This window comes from Giraffa tippelskirchi, chromosome 4 (assembly GCF_054371585.1).
Source record: "Giraffa tippelskirchi isolate mGirTip1 chromosome 4, T2T-mGirTip1v1.2.pri, whole genome shotgun sequence".
NCBI classification, from domain to species: domain Eukaryota; kingdom Metazoa; phylum Chordata; class Mammalia; order Artiodactyla; family Giraffidae; genus Giraffa; species Giraffa tippelskirchi.
In genome coordinates, this window is record NC_137278.1 from 103,278,560 (window position 1) to 103,293,003 (window position 14,444).

At 47.6% G+C, this 14,444-nt stretch overlaps 1 long non-coding RNA gene across 1 annotated transcript; it reads left to right on the forward strand.

Moving 5' to 3' along the window:
* The first annotated feature begins 11,605 nt into the window (after positions 1 to 11,605).
* Positions 11,606 to 14,139, forward strand: LOC145544412 (uncharacterized). Its single transcript, XR_014081407.1, has 2 exons — positions 11,606 to 12,337; positions 12,467 to 14,139. It is a non-coding gene; the product is annotated as an uncharacterized LOC145544412 (long non-coding RNA).
* Positions 14,140 to 14,444: the final 305 nt, after the last annotated feature.

A 14,444-nucleotide genomic window follows, 5' to 3' on the forward strand; every position in this document is an offset into this window, starting at 1 on the left:
CTCACTGTGTGGACCTACCACACTTGGAGTCTCTGTTGGACTTTGCAGTTCCTATACCTCCAATTGGCACACACATACATTAGGTCTGTCAGGAGCTGAGCTGAGAGGTGTAAGTAGGTGAGTAAAGCCACAGGCCCTGAATGAAAACGGGAAAGCTTTCATCACTTCCTGGGTTGAATGATGCAAGCATCTCCGGCTGTTGCCTTGCCCCCTGGGAAACGGTGCACCTGTTGAGGGCTAGGAGGGGCAGAGCACGTAGGGGTCATCTCACTGTGGCCCAGCAAAAGGCTCTGGTGGTTCTAGGGACCCAAGGCTGTGGGTGTGAAGGGGTGGGCTTGGAGTGGAAAAGTACTGGGTACCAGGTCAGAGTGGGGAAAGCACCTTCAACGTTTCCCCCTCCTCCTTGAAGGCGCCGGGGGAAGACCCCTGTCCGAGCCTCAGATAAAGGCACTTGGGAATGGAGGTGTCCGTGCTAGAAGTGTAAGTCTGTGAAGAGCCCAGCCAGCCAGGGGCCTGAGTCCTTGACTGTGTAGGGGGTCAAAATCTGTTACCTGAAAATGTGTCTCTCTGGCACGAGGATTCATTTAAGTCCTGATTATTTTAAAAAACAGAAGACTTGGGAAGTGTTTTGTTTTGTTATTTTTACCTCCCTCTTAGCTGCCTATAGAATTTAGATAAAGAGACTGTTCCTGGAACAGAGCTGTCCCTGGAGAACGTGGGTTTTGTGTAGTGGGGGGAGTCAGCAGAGCCTGGAGACCAGAGTCCACTCTCGTCCCACTGTCTCCTCAGGGCCCAGGAGACACTGATTTACCAAAATTTCCTTTCCCATCTCCATGTGAACTGTCTGCACTCCCACTGAAGTCCCAAATCCCTACCAGACACCCTCTTTTGTCTTTAGCTGAAGATGGTATTAATACTTAAGGTGAGGTTTTGGCATTGGCAAGTTATTCAGCTTCCTTGGGTCTCTCCCATGTATACATGTTATTAAACTTTGATGCTGTCCTGTTAATCTGCCTCATGTCAATTTAACTCTCAAACCAACCAGAAGAATCTAGAAGGCTAGAGGAAAATCTTCCAGATAGCTGAGTATTTCATTATACATACAAACAGATAGGGGCTTCCTTGGTGGCTCAGATGGTAAAAAACAAAACAAAACAAACAAACAAAAAACTTCAATGCGGGAGACCTGGGTTTGATCCCTGAGTTTGTTGGGAGGAGGGCATGGCAACTCACTCCAGCATTCTTGCAGGGAGAACCCTCATGGATAGAGGAGCCTGGCGGGCTACAGTCCATGGGGTCACACAGAGTTGGACATGACTGAGCGACTGAGCACAGCGCGTACACACACACACACACACACACACACACACACGTCTCATGTTTTCTTTATCTACTCATCCATCAATGGACACTTGGGTTGTTTCCATATCTTGACATTTGCAGGTTGCCAGAGTCCTGTTCCAGCCGGTCCAGGGGTACCCAAGGGATGAACGGCATCAGCGAAAAGAAAGAAAGGAAAGAAAGAAAGACATAGAGTCTTTCGAAGGTTCAGAGATGAAGATCCTTTATTGCTCTAAGTTTTTACTTATATAATATAGCACATGTTTTAGGTCAGTAACCTTTGTAATGATTCTTTTGCAATATTTTCCTATTCAGATGATTTATCTCTTGATTCTAAGATGTAAATGTTCTTTCCTGGTCTTTTGTTACATTTCGGTTACATTTTTACCCTGAAACCTGTTCTTATTTTACTAAAAACATGATCCATGATGTCATAAATCATATTGTTCTATCTACTTCAGTGAACACAGCGTCTTGCTTCAGGGAATAAGCACTATAGCGGGGTCTAAGTTCAAGAGTCTTTCACAGTACAGTCATTGTCTGTGGGAGTCTGTTTACCATCTACCCACATATCACAAGACTATTTGTGGCAAAAACAAATCTTTTACAGTCTACCCTGAAACCACCTGCAATATGACTCACATATTTCCTTTTATCTGTGTTCAGGTTCTGGGGAGGGGGCACAAATATCTCTAGTCCTAATCTTTCTGAGAAAAGGCAATTGGATTAGTTTCTGTAATTTTTCTTAATACATGATCCAAGTTTTCAGTCATCAATAATAATCTCCTCATGAGGCCAAATCACAATAGGCTTAGGGCTTGTTTTTTAAATGAACATGGCCTTACTCCCTGGCTGAGTGTTAGGGACCCATCAGCCAGGGGCCTCAGTAGGTTTAATCATTTTGGGAATATTTCTTTGGGACAGAGGATCATTTTTCTTTTCCCTAAACTCTCGTGAAATCACTACAGAAGCCCCTTTAAATCCTGCCAACAAGGAAAGAAACACAGCTAGCCACAACAAAGGCATAGAAACAGGAAGGAGTGAAGGTTCCAATCCTGGAGAGAAACCGCTTTGCAGTTTCTTCTTGAGTGGTGCAGTGACTTTGTCATCCGGCAGTAGATCCAGAAGGGCTCCCAGAAGCAGGTAACGCAGCAATGCAGAAGGGACATAGAATTTCTTTGAGATACTGATTCCATTTCCTTTGGATATACACCCAGAAGTGGGTCCTATGGTAGGTATATTTCTAATTTTTGAAGGTAGCTAGCTTCCTCCTGTTTTCCACAGTGGGGCTGCACCAATTTGCACTACTACAAACAGTGCACAGGAGTCCCCTTTTCTCCCAGGGGAGCATTTTCCATCTGGGGAGACCAGCAGTGATGCCTGCACAGAACCTCTCTGCTGGTCCCTCCTAGGTCTGAACACCAGACTTACCAGCATCGCTGCCTTAGAGGATACCTGTGGGCAAGAGGGAGAAGGTCCCACAGAGAAAGCAGAGGCTGTGGGGATGAGATGCAGGACCCATGTGGGGAGGGGCAGGGAGGCACCACCATCTCCTTCAGCTGCAGCTCGTCAAAGGGCCCTGGAGAGTGCTGACGAGGGCTGGTGCTGTCTTGAGAGCCTATCTGAAGTGTCTCCCTAGGGGTTTACTCCACGTGGCTGGCTGGGGTCTCAGTACAGCCTTGAGTATACCAGGGCCCACTGCAGACCACTGGGAAAGCAGCCCCACCTCCCTCCCGCCCTGGGCCTGGCTCCTCTGAGCTGGAGAACCCACCCCCACCCTGCTCCCAAGTGCGCACCTGCCTCACGTGCTGGAAAACACCTAGTCTGGGCATTCCTGGGCAGGTCAAGGTTCCACTCTCATTTTTATACACATTAGTCATTGTTTCAGCCAAGCACGTCCCTAGTGGATGGGGGGCCGAGGTCTCAAAGAATAAAGGACCATAGTCTAAAGCTTGTTCCTCTTCCTCCTGCCTCCAGCATATGATCATGAACTTTTGGAAACAAATTGGCAACTCACGTCGTGTATGTTTTGCTGCCAATAGAGAGGTGGTTGTATCCATACTAGAGCACGTGAATAGATGTACACAGCTAGGACATATTTTTAGCTGTCACCTGCTAATAACTGACATCTAGTACACGCGAGCTTGTTAAGTGTCTACAACGCACGTAAGTCAATCTTCAGGATGATGAACGTGACAGGCGTTGTATGTTGTTTATCAAGACACTCTTTGCAGTGCCTTCTAAAATAAATGTGTTGAATTCTATAATTAACCACCTTAGACCTCGATAGCGGGCTGGCATTTTCAGTGCTTGTCAATAAAGGGCAATGAGATGCGTCAGATCCCTTACTCCACCTCCACGTAGGAACAGCTACATTAATTCAGTGCTTCTTTATTGAGCACCTACTATGTGGCAGGTTCTGAGTTTGGCTGTGTCCCTGGTTAGACCCTGTTTAACAAGATGCTTAGCTCTTTGGGTGGAGGACAAAGGTCAAGTGGTCTTGGAGACATTAAGCCCATGAGTGAGATCTTTTGTCTGCTACATAACATAACCTTCCTGTGTTCATTGTTCTCAAGAAGCACGTCTAGGGTCGGGGGAGATGGGCGCTACCCATGGGAACCTGGCCTCTGCTTGATGTCACTGTTGCCTGACATCAGAATTCCTGGTCCATCCCCAGACTTGGTCCACAACTGTCACGTTCTTGACTTGTGTGCAGAGAACCGCAACCTAGTCACATCTATTCTTTTTTTCGTTTGTGTTCTTCTCCTTTCAGTGAACACCACTGCGTGAGCACCTTCTCTTGGTTTGTAAAGGTTCCAGAACGTTCCTTTGTTGTGTCATGCTGCTGGATGTCCCGTTTTTTAAGCTCTAATAAATAACGGTGACCTTCTAAAAAATACACTCAAGTGGTATTCAGGAAGATGTAATCGTGGTGGGCATCAAATTGCTTCACCTGATTTTGCTTCTCTTTTTCAGATAAAGAGCCTGTCATGTGGGCTGCTCTCCTGGAAGCACACACCTGCCCCCCCCACCCCCATCCAGGGATGGGGGCGAGATGCCTGCCCTGAGAAGCCTGCAGTGTTGGAAGCGTCAGCTCCCTCTCTGACTCAGACCCAGGGCCCTGATGGCCTCTGTCCTTCACAGTTGTCAACCTCAGGAGATTGAGTGACACCTGGCACACAGGTGTTCAGCCTCACTGAAATCAGACATTTTGTCTAATGAGAGTTAGGGGCAGAAACACCTGTGTGCAACTGACCCAGACATCTAGGAAGCTCTAAAGAATCACACCACACCCTGATGGTCATGGTGAGGCCACCGCTTGGCTCACTGGTGTGCTTGTCAGGCCCTTGTTCTCTGTACATTGTTTTAGAAAGCTGAGCTGCAGGATGGCTGGAGCACAGAGAAGGGAAGGCAGGAGGCATTTGCTGTTCAAGGAGAGGCACTCTGGCAGGGGTGACCAGAGGAGGATCCTGAGAAACTGTGAGCAGCAGGTCTGAGAAATCAGAACCCCCTGCAGACAGGGCAGGTGGTGCCAAGGCTGCTCCCTTGGGTCTAGACTGAAATGTCGTTCAATGAGCCGAGGCCTGACCTTGCAGATGTGCCTGCAATGGCCCCAGTGGGCAAGGGGTTTCCAGGCTCTGCACCGGGTGCTTGGCAGCCATGACTCAAGCCTGTGTCCTTCTCACTGTCCGAGGAACAAGAACAAGAGCATCAGTGGGGACCCCGAGCCTCCAGGGGCTGCACCGGGGACGAGGTCTCCCTTGCAGCCCTGTCTGGCCTCACGCGGCCCCCTCCTCGGCAACATTCACGCATTTTGGACGTCGACCTCACGTTAGCTAATTCAGACTCAAATTAGGTTCTGTCGTTATTACGTTAGTTGACAGAAAACCAAAGTAGATATTTTGAAAATCTGAGTTGACAGAAAAGACTGTCCCCACAGGTGAGTTTTCTGGAAAATAAGCCACAATTATGGAGCAGCAGCGCACAGCCCCATACCTGGGCCCTGTAGCTGAGACCCTCCTATAAAGTCCACTCCATGGCTCACCTCACAGGTCCTGTTGCTGCCAGGTGGCGATCAACGCCAGGGCTCACCTACGTCCATGGGTCGGACATGGCCTCAGCACAACCAGATGGGCCGCTTGCATGGAAGCTGAAACAGAGAACTAACAATCTCCAAGTCCAATCTCTCTAAGAGGATCCAGCCCGTCCAGCAGAGCTACCTGGATGTGTGGCTCTGACACACAGACACGTCCATGGTGCTGAAATGACTCTCATCTAACCCCTGCTAACCCCCCTCCTCCTGCCAGAAACCGATAACTAGAAATTCCAGTTCTAGGTGAGTGAGAGGGTCTTAGCCCCCTGAGGTGGAAGGCAGCAAGCTGCACCAGGCCCAACTTGTCCCCACTCTGGCCCATCCCTGGGAGCATCAAGTCATCTTTTGGCCTCCTGCTTTTGGACCAGAGGGAAGGAAACCACCGGAAAAAGCCAATCTCACAGAATCAGCATTTCATTCCAAGACTCAAGGTCACGTCCAAGAAAGGAGAGATCAACAACCAGGCAAGCAGGGGCTCTCGGCTAGCGCTTCTCAACAGCCCTGGCTCAGACTCCACGTCCAGAGGGAGGACTCACGGGGCCCGATAGTGCATCCAAGCTGGACCCCATGGGGCCTTCCCGGGATAGACCCCTCTCCCACAGCCTCCGCTGTAGCTCCTCTCAGAAGTACCTAGACAATAGTATCTGATGCACACTCCTGAGTTGTTTTGCAGATGCTAAAAGCCGCACCACGTGGAAGAAGTTAGCTATTTGATGACCAGGAGCATGGAGCTACTAGAGGCTGAGAACTGATGATGTTCACCCCGTGGTCCCACCCATTACCTCATTATCAACCAATCAGGACTGTGCACAAGCTGCTCCTCCGGCTCTGTACCCCATCCTGGAGTTGCGGTGTTTTGAGCACCAGCCGCCCTGGCCTCCTCATCTGCTTGCCCTTCAGTACACACTGCAGTTTCCTTCACAGAACAAGATGTCACTAGATTGGCTTTACGGCTGGACAGGCAAGCAGACCCAAGTGTGCTCTGGTGACAGAAGGACAGCAGCCCCCAGAGCTCTAGGTTGTCTTCTGGCCATTTCCACCACTGCCTGCTATTTTCTCTGCTTCCGCTGCAGCTGCAGTTGGTCACCCATTCAGGGTGCCAACCGATCCATGGGAACATGTAGGGTTGCTGGGCACTTTGGGACTGTGGAAGGGTGATGGCAATGGCATTTCCAGGCCTGTGTTCCTTAGAAGAGATGCCCCCATGGTTATGGGCCCCAGGCATGGTTGCTCTGGGGAGGAGCCAGTTCTGGGTGTGGTCAGAGGTCATTCCCTCCTCCAGTGGACCACGTTTTGTCAGAACCCTCCACTATGACCCATCTGTCTTGCATAGCCCTGCATGGATTGGCTCGTATCTTCACTGACTTACGCAAAAAGGCCCTTCTGTGATCCATGAAGGGGAAGGACTATAGAGAGAAGAGCAAATTAAATTCAGAGTAAGTAAAACAAAGGAAATAACAAACATTTGAATGTAACTCAATGAAACAGAGACTAAAAAGAAAACGAAATTAAATCTACATTTTTGGAAAAGGTAATAAAAGTAAGCAAATCTTTAGGTAGACTCACCAAGAGAGAGGACTCAAAATAAGTAAAATAGAGAGAAAAAGGGAGACACTATACCTGATACCACACATACAGAAAAGACCACAAGAGACTACTATCAAAAGAACTCACCAACAGAATGGATGGTCTAGAAAAAAATGGACAAATGCCACGATTCTTAGGCCAACTAAAACTGATTCATAATGAAACAACAAATCTGAAAAGACCAATAATGGGTGAGGACATTGAATCAGTGAATAAAAACCTTAAAACAAATAAAGTTTTATGACTAGATGGCTTCATTAATGAATTCTACCCATTAGTTTAAAAAGAATTAATACCAGTCTTTCACTAACTCTACCAAAAATTGGAGAGGGAATAATTTTCACTGGTTTCATGAAACCAGCATTATTCTGATACCAAAAACGCATGGACACTACTTGAGAAAAAAAAAAAGTACAGACTAATAAAGTGGATGAATATGAATGGCACATTTCATAAACTCAAAGCTAATATGATACTCCACAGTGAAAAGCAAAAAGCATGTCTTTTAAGATGAGGAGCAAGGCAAGGATGGCCAGTCTCACCACTTTTATGCATCATGGCACCAGTCATTTTAGCCAGAGGAACTAGGTAAGGAAAATACACAAAATATATCCAAATCAGAAAGGAAGAAGAGGGACTTGCCTGGTGGTCCAGGGTCTGACACTCCATGCTCCCAATGCAGGGGGCCTGGGTTCCAGTCCTATTAGGGAACTAGATCCCACAAGCCACAACTAAAGATCCCAATGTGCAGCTAAAGATTCCCAGGGCTGCAACTATGACCGGGCACAGCCTGAGTAAATACATACATTTTTTTCAAAAAAGGAAGAAAAAAGACTGTCTCCATTAAAAAGAATTGTGAAAACTAAAGAACAATTTCAAGGAACTTGCAGAATACAAATTCAATATACAAATACCAATTGCACTTTCATACATTTACAACAAATTTTTACAACTGGAAGTGAAGAAAACCATGCTTTTGTATATGTGCTGCCAAAGCGACCACAAGGAAACCATGCTTTTGGACTTCCTTGGTGGCCCAGTGGTAAAGAATTTGCCTGCCAATGTAGGGGACGTGGGCTCAATACCTGATCCGGGAAGATCCCACAAACTGCAGGGAAACAGAGCACTGCGCCACAACTACTGAGCCTTGCTCTAGAGCCTGCACTCCAAAACAAGAGAAGCTCTGCGATGAGAAACTTCCACACTGCCATAAAGAGTAGCCCCTGCCTGGCATAACTATAGAGAAAGCCTGTGCTCAGCAACCAAGACCCAGCACAGCCAATAAATAAATAAACAAACATTTAAAAAATTAAAAAAAATTTAAAAGCTGTGGTCCTGTTCCCATGTATGTATGCAGCCAATCACCCCTTTGTACACCAACACTTACATAATATTATACATCAATTTTATCTCAATAATATTTAGTTTTAAATAAATAAATTTTAAATAAAAGGAGGTTCCAGGGAAGAAGAAAACACCAGTCCAAGCCTAGTGTTCTGTTGTCTGCTTAGTGAAAGTCGTTCAGTCGTGTCCGACTCTTTGTGACTTTTTGTGACTCTTTGCGATGCTATAGTGCACGGAATTCTCCAGGCCAGAATACTGGAGTGGGTAGCCTTTCCCTTCTCCAGGGGATTGAACCCAAGTCTCCCACCTTGCAGACGAATTCTTTACCAACTGAGCTATCAGGGAAGCCCAAGTCTGCTTAGAGGTCCTGCTTCCTGAGGAGCAATGGCCCAGGCTCTCATTGCAGCCCCTGGAAGAGTGTCCTGTAAATCAGAGAAAACCACAAACAGAGCAGCCCTCACACGCCTGGAACCCAAATGGAAGTATTAATAGCTCTGTGTCCGACTCTTTGTGACTTTTTGTGAATCTTTGCGACGCTATAGTGCACAGAATTCTCCAGGCCAGAATACTGGAGTGGGTAGCCTTTCCCTTCTCCAGGAGATCGAACCAAAGTCTCCCACCTTGCAGGTGAATTCTTTACCAACTGAGCTATCATGGAAGCCCAAGTCTGCTTAGAGGTCCTGCTTCCTGAGGAACAATGGCCCAGGCTCTCATTGCAGCCCCTGGGAGAGTGTCCTGTAAATCAGAGAAAACCACAAACAGAGCAGCCCTCACACACCTGGAACCCAACTGGAAGTATTAATAGCTCAGTCCCTAATGGGAACAAGGTGATTTGTGTGTGCACTGAATTCTGTGGGGGATGGGGGGCGGGGGTGGGGGTGGTTCCTCTTGGGGGAAAGTCACGTGACTCAGAAGCTCCATCAATTTTCAGACACATCTGTGGGCTTCAATCAGAATGCAGTAGCCAAATCATGACATGTGATGTGAGGACCGACAGTCAGAAAGAGAAGAAAAGGGGACAACGGCAAGAGTTCAAAGACAATCAGGACTTGGTGTTCTGAATCCAACACTGAGCGTGAAACGCGAGTGAGCCCCAGGGAGAGGGGACTTGATCCCCGGTAGGGAGATCCCTGACAAGCCACGTGGGGGAGGTCTGCTCCTTGAGCTTCAGAAAGAAGAGGGGTAAAAGGCGAGCGGAGGGTGGTCCAGCATCAACCACACCATTAACACCTAGGGTGTGGAAGCAGGTGAGTATTGAATTCATCTCACCTCTCATTAAATTCTCCTTAATGTTCACCAATAAAAGAATGGAATGCACTGAGAAGGGCATAGCATTAGAAGACTCCAGTGCAGACTGAATGTTGGAAATTGGAAGGAGGTTCAAAGACAGGCCATCAAGATGCTTTTGGAGATGCGAGGGTAGTGTGTGTAGAAGCAAGACAGCTGTAACTGTGTGCATTGAGGAAAACCCTACGTGGACACAAGGTTCCGACCAAAAGTGGTTTTTTATGGCCTGTGTGGGAAGTGTAACTCCCTAGGCTCACGGGAGATTGTGTCGTTTTAATTCTATGGGGTGTACCTGTATTGCATGGGGTAATGTCAACATAATTTGATTGGTGGATTCCACCTGATCATCCCAACAGATGCAGCAACAGCATTGGACAAAATTCCCCGTCCACTCCCGGTAAACTCTGTTTTTAAAATGGGTACAGAGAGGAGTTCCCTGGTGGCCTAGTGGGTAGGACTCTGGGCTTTCACTGCTGGGGACTAGATCCAACAAGTTGTGCAGCATGGCCCCCCGCCCTGACACCTCAGAAAAGGTACTGAAGGAATATTTCACAACCTAACCAAGGCACATTTGATAAACTAAAAGGTAATATCATACAACTCAGTGTATGATATTAGCTTTGGGGACCTGCATTAAAGTTGGACTCTACATCATGATGTGTGGGCAGAGAGAATGGGTGTGGCCTCCGGATTCTGACGGAAGGGGAAAGCAACGCAAGTCTGCAGTACTGGACCTTTGAAACTGGGCCTTAGATACAGTTTCACACTGAGGAAAGTACTTTCATGGAAGAGACAGTGTGAAAACACGAGTCAGAGTCCATTGTCAGCTGACAGGCAGGAAAGGAGACTGTGAGACATAATTTTACAGGAAAAAGAAAACAGGCCCAGAGAGAAGATGGAGAAGAAGGAAATGTGAAGCAAACAAGTAAAAGCCGTGTGTGTAGGCATGATTAAATGCTGAGCAGAGGGAGAAGAGCACATTGTCTTGTAGAGGGTACAAATTAAAAGTGTAGAATTAACATTTGAAAGGTCAGTGGGAATTCTCATGAGAGAGCAGAAGTGTGGGCACTTACACTGAAGCCCTGGGACTGCACAGAACAAAGGGGAAAGGGAAACATCATTAGATTTCTATGGCTCAGTTATCTTCTCCCATGCTTTGTGCAAACCCCAATGTGGAGGTGAAAGAGCATCTACATCTCAGGCTATCAGAGGGGAAGATCAGCCAATGGGGTAGGTCCACCAGGACTAGTAGCCCAGGTAGGGCTGAGGTCGGGGCAGGGGTATGGAGTCCTGCTGGACCAAGGCAAGGAGTAAATGTCCGGCCTTGGTAGTTCATCATTCCCCAACATGGTCAGTTTAAGTGGCAGGAGTATGTTCAAAAATTCAAAGGGAAATATTCATAGTCTGGAGAACCATGCCGTTTTATCTTCTGGTCATGACCTGGTACTAAAGTTTTTTCCTCCTCTGAAAACAAGTACAGAATTTTCACAAGAGTGATATGTTTGTTGTCTCACAATTGGCACCAAGAAACAGTCCCCTGTGTCTTCAGCTGAGAAGGGACCAGCACATGCCCAGGGAGGGGGTGGGGGTGGGGGGAAGGAGCATACCACGGCCCAGGAGAGATCCTCAGACAAAGACTAGAGGGCACACCCTCGGGGGCTCTCCTGTGGTCAGGGCAGCCTTTCTCCTCAGGGAACACGGTCTGGGAATCAGGGGAGCATCAGATCGAGGACTCTGAAGGGTTTCTCAGCACACTAGGGAAATATTGATCCTACTCTAAGTGCTGACCCAGTAAGCCCTCAGTTCCCCAGTGGCACTCAGGGACACAGCCCTCCCACTCTCCCACCTCAGCCCTGGCTGAGTTCACAACCAGACCTACCCTCTGCCCCGCCCTGCGACTGTTACCTAATCCCATCAGGAGACCCACCCAGAGAGCCCTTTTTGTCTGTCAGCATCCCCTTGGTAGGAAGTGGCCACAGCAGATGGTACAGACTTGGCTACTCTGGGACCCTGCTCTGAACTGTCCCCATTGGCAAACGTCTCTGAGCTGGGCCCCCAGGCTGGCAGAGAGCCAGGTCCCCTTGAGGGCAGCCCTCTTGCTGCTCGGGCTCTGGGCAGTGCCGGCTCCTGTCCATTGTTCTCCAGGACGTCCCTCATGGCGCTACAGCTCTTCAGAGGTGGTAATTCCCAGGAAGGAGCTGCACCGAGGCAAGGGTGTCCAGGTGCCGGGCTGGCTCTCCTACAGCCTGCGTTTTGGAGGCCAGAGGCACGTTATCCACATGCGGCGCAGGAAATTATTTTCACCTGGACACCTGCCACTGATGACTCAGGATGACCAAGGAGCCCTCCAGACAGACTACCCCTTCATCCCTTCAGACTGTTACTACCTCGGCTACCTGGAGGAGATTCCTCTGTCTATGGTCACCTTGGACACTTGCTGTGGGGGTCTTGAAGGTATCATGAAGTTGGATGACCTTACCTATGAAATCAAGCCCCTCACATATTCTGAAAGGTTTGAACACATAGTTTCTCAGCTTGTGGCAGACGCCAGTGAAACAAGACCTGCGTATAGACCGGGACACAAGGAGGATAGGCAACCACTGCCCCCTGAAGTGGATGTCAGTGTAACTCCCAGAATTGCTTCCAGAGTGCTTGCATACTATCCTGGATATATTACAGGAGCAGGTGAGTTTTCTCATGCAATGTATCAAGTATACAACAATATCACTCTTTGTATAAACTTCCTATTACAGATCAGTAGTATGATGGACTCCTTTTATAGGGGTCTTTTCATCTCTTTCCATCTCATTGCAGTACTAATATTTGATGTAGAAAATCCTACCAGAATGGATGATTATAGGATACCAGATGGTGCATATGCTCGTTACCATAGAACTTTTCAACGATTTACAGGAGCCAGGACATCCTTTATGTATGATCGTGATGGACCCAATTTAACTCAATTTGAACCAAGAATCTTTTCAATGTGTAGTGGTGCTCGTAGTCTAATATTTATTGGTTATCTAGGGAGACATATACTCTCCTTAGCTATTCATACAACCCGAGCCATAGGGAGACAGTATGGTCTGTATTATGATGAGGATACCTGCATTTGCCTGAGGAGGAGCACCTGCATTATGGGAACATACCCAGCCTTCACAGATTCCTTCAGTAACTGTTCCATTATTCATATGCAAGTCCTAACAGGACGTCCTGGCGTTGGCGGTTGTACGTTGGCGCAACCTCCCATGTATTTTAATAAAACCCTGCTAAGAGAACGTTGTGGAAACTCTGAGGTGGATGCATCAGAGGACTGTGACTGTGGCTCCTTCAAGCAGTGTTATAACGACCCATGCTGTAAATATAACTGTATGTTCGAGGAAGGGGCTGACTGTCATAAGGCAGACTGCTGTACAAACTGTACCTGGTCTAAAAAAGGAACACTCTGCAGACCAGTCACGAATATATGTGATCTTCCAGAATACTGTATTGGAACAGCCTCTATATGCGGGGATGATCTTTACATGCAGGATGGAACGCCCTGTTCTGAAGAGGGTTTCTGCTATAATGGGTCCTGCACTGACCCTAATGTGCACTGCAGAGAACTTTTTGGAAGTGGCGCTTTTCAGGGTCATGATGCCTGCTATACAATAAATAAAGGACGAAGTCGCTTTGGACACTGTAATTATTTATTACACATCTTGCACTTTAATCCCTGTAGCGACAGAGATATAAAGTGTGGAAGGCTCCAGTGTAGCAATGTCACTCGACTTCCCCCGATGCCAGAACAGAGTTCATTCCATCAGTCAAGGATGTCAGGGGCCTGGTGCTGGGGAACAGCCGTTCACATTACACATGCTAAGACAATTGATGTTGGTCATGTGAGGAATGGTACCTTGTGTGCTCCTGGGAAGATCTGTTATAGGAGGCGCTGCAATACTGATCTCACATCAATACAATATGACTGTCCCCCAAAGAAATGCAATTTTAGAGGAGTTTGCAACAACTACGGGGAGTGCTTTTGCCACATAGGCTGGAGACCTCCAACATGCATACTCAGAGGTCCTGGAGGGAGCATCATGAGCGGACCTCAAAGTTCAGGACAAATTGGCTCCATAAAAACAAGTCAAGAACCAATCCACTACTTGCGGGTGGTCTTTGGTCGCCTTTATGCGTTCATAGCTGCAATCCTCTTTGGTGTAGCAACCAATGTGAAAAGTATCCAGACCTCTACGGTTGAGGAAGTGACAGTAAATGTTGATTAAGTGATAAACCAACCTCCCGACCCCCGTACAGCCAATGGAAATATAGGAGTCATATCAGTACATGTGATGAGAGCAGCAATAAGACGGCAAAGGTGAATTTCATGTTCTAGAAGTCTGCAGGTGTTGGTGAGGGGAGGTCCAACATCTGGGGCCGTCAGGAGGCATTAACATTTTCACATCAGTCTCTTTGAACAGCCCTCGCAAATAAATCTTGAAAAACCACTTGTTGGTGTTCTGTAATATTTGTAAACTCTAAGAGCAAACTGAGCTGGACAGTTTGGCCAGGATCAAGGCCTGAGTCAGCAGCTGGGTCTTGACCTGAGTTCACTGGTCCCAGTACTAACGAAAGTTTTTATGGGCTTCTTCAGGGGCAGATTCATGACATTTCTCCATTTCGAGGGCTCAGTGCTCTTGAGCACTGGAGTTTTCCTCTCCTTCTCTTTAATCTCTCCTTGTCTAAACCCAGGGTAACACAGGGCTCCTCTCAATAGCGCCATGTGACTCCTTCTGCGGTGGCTGCGGTCTGT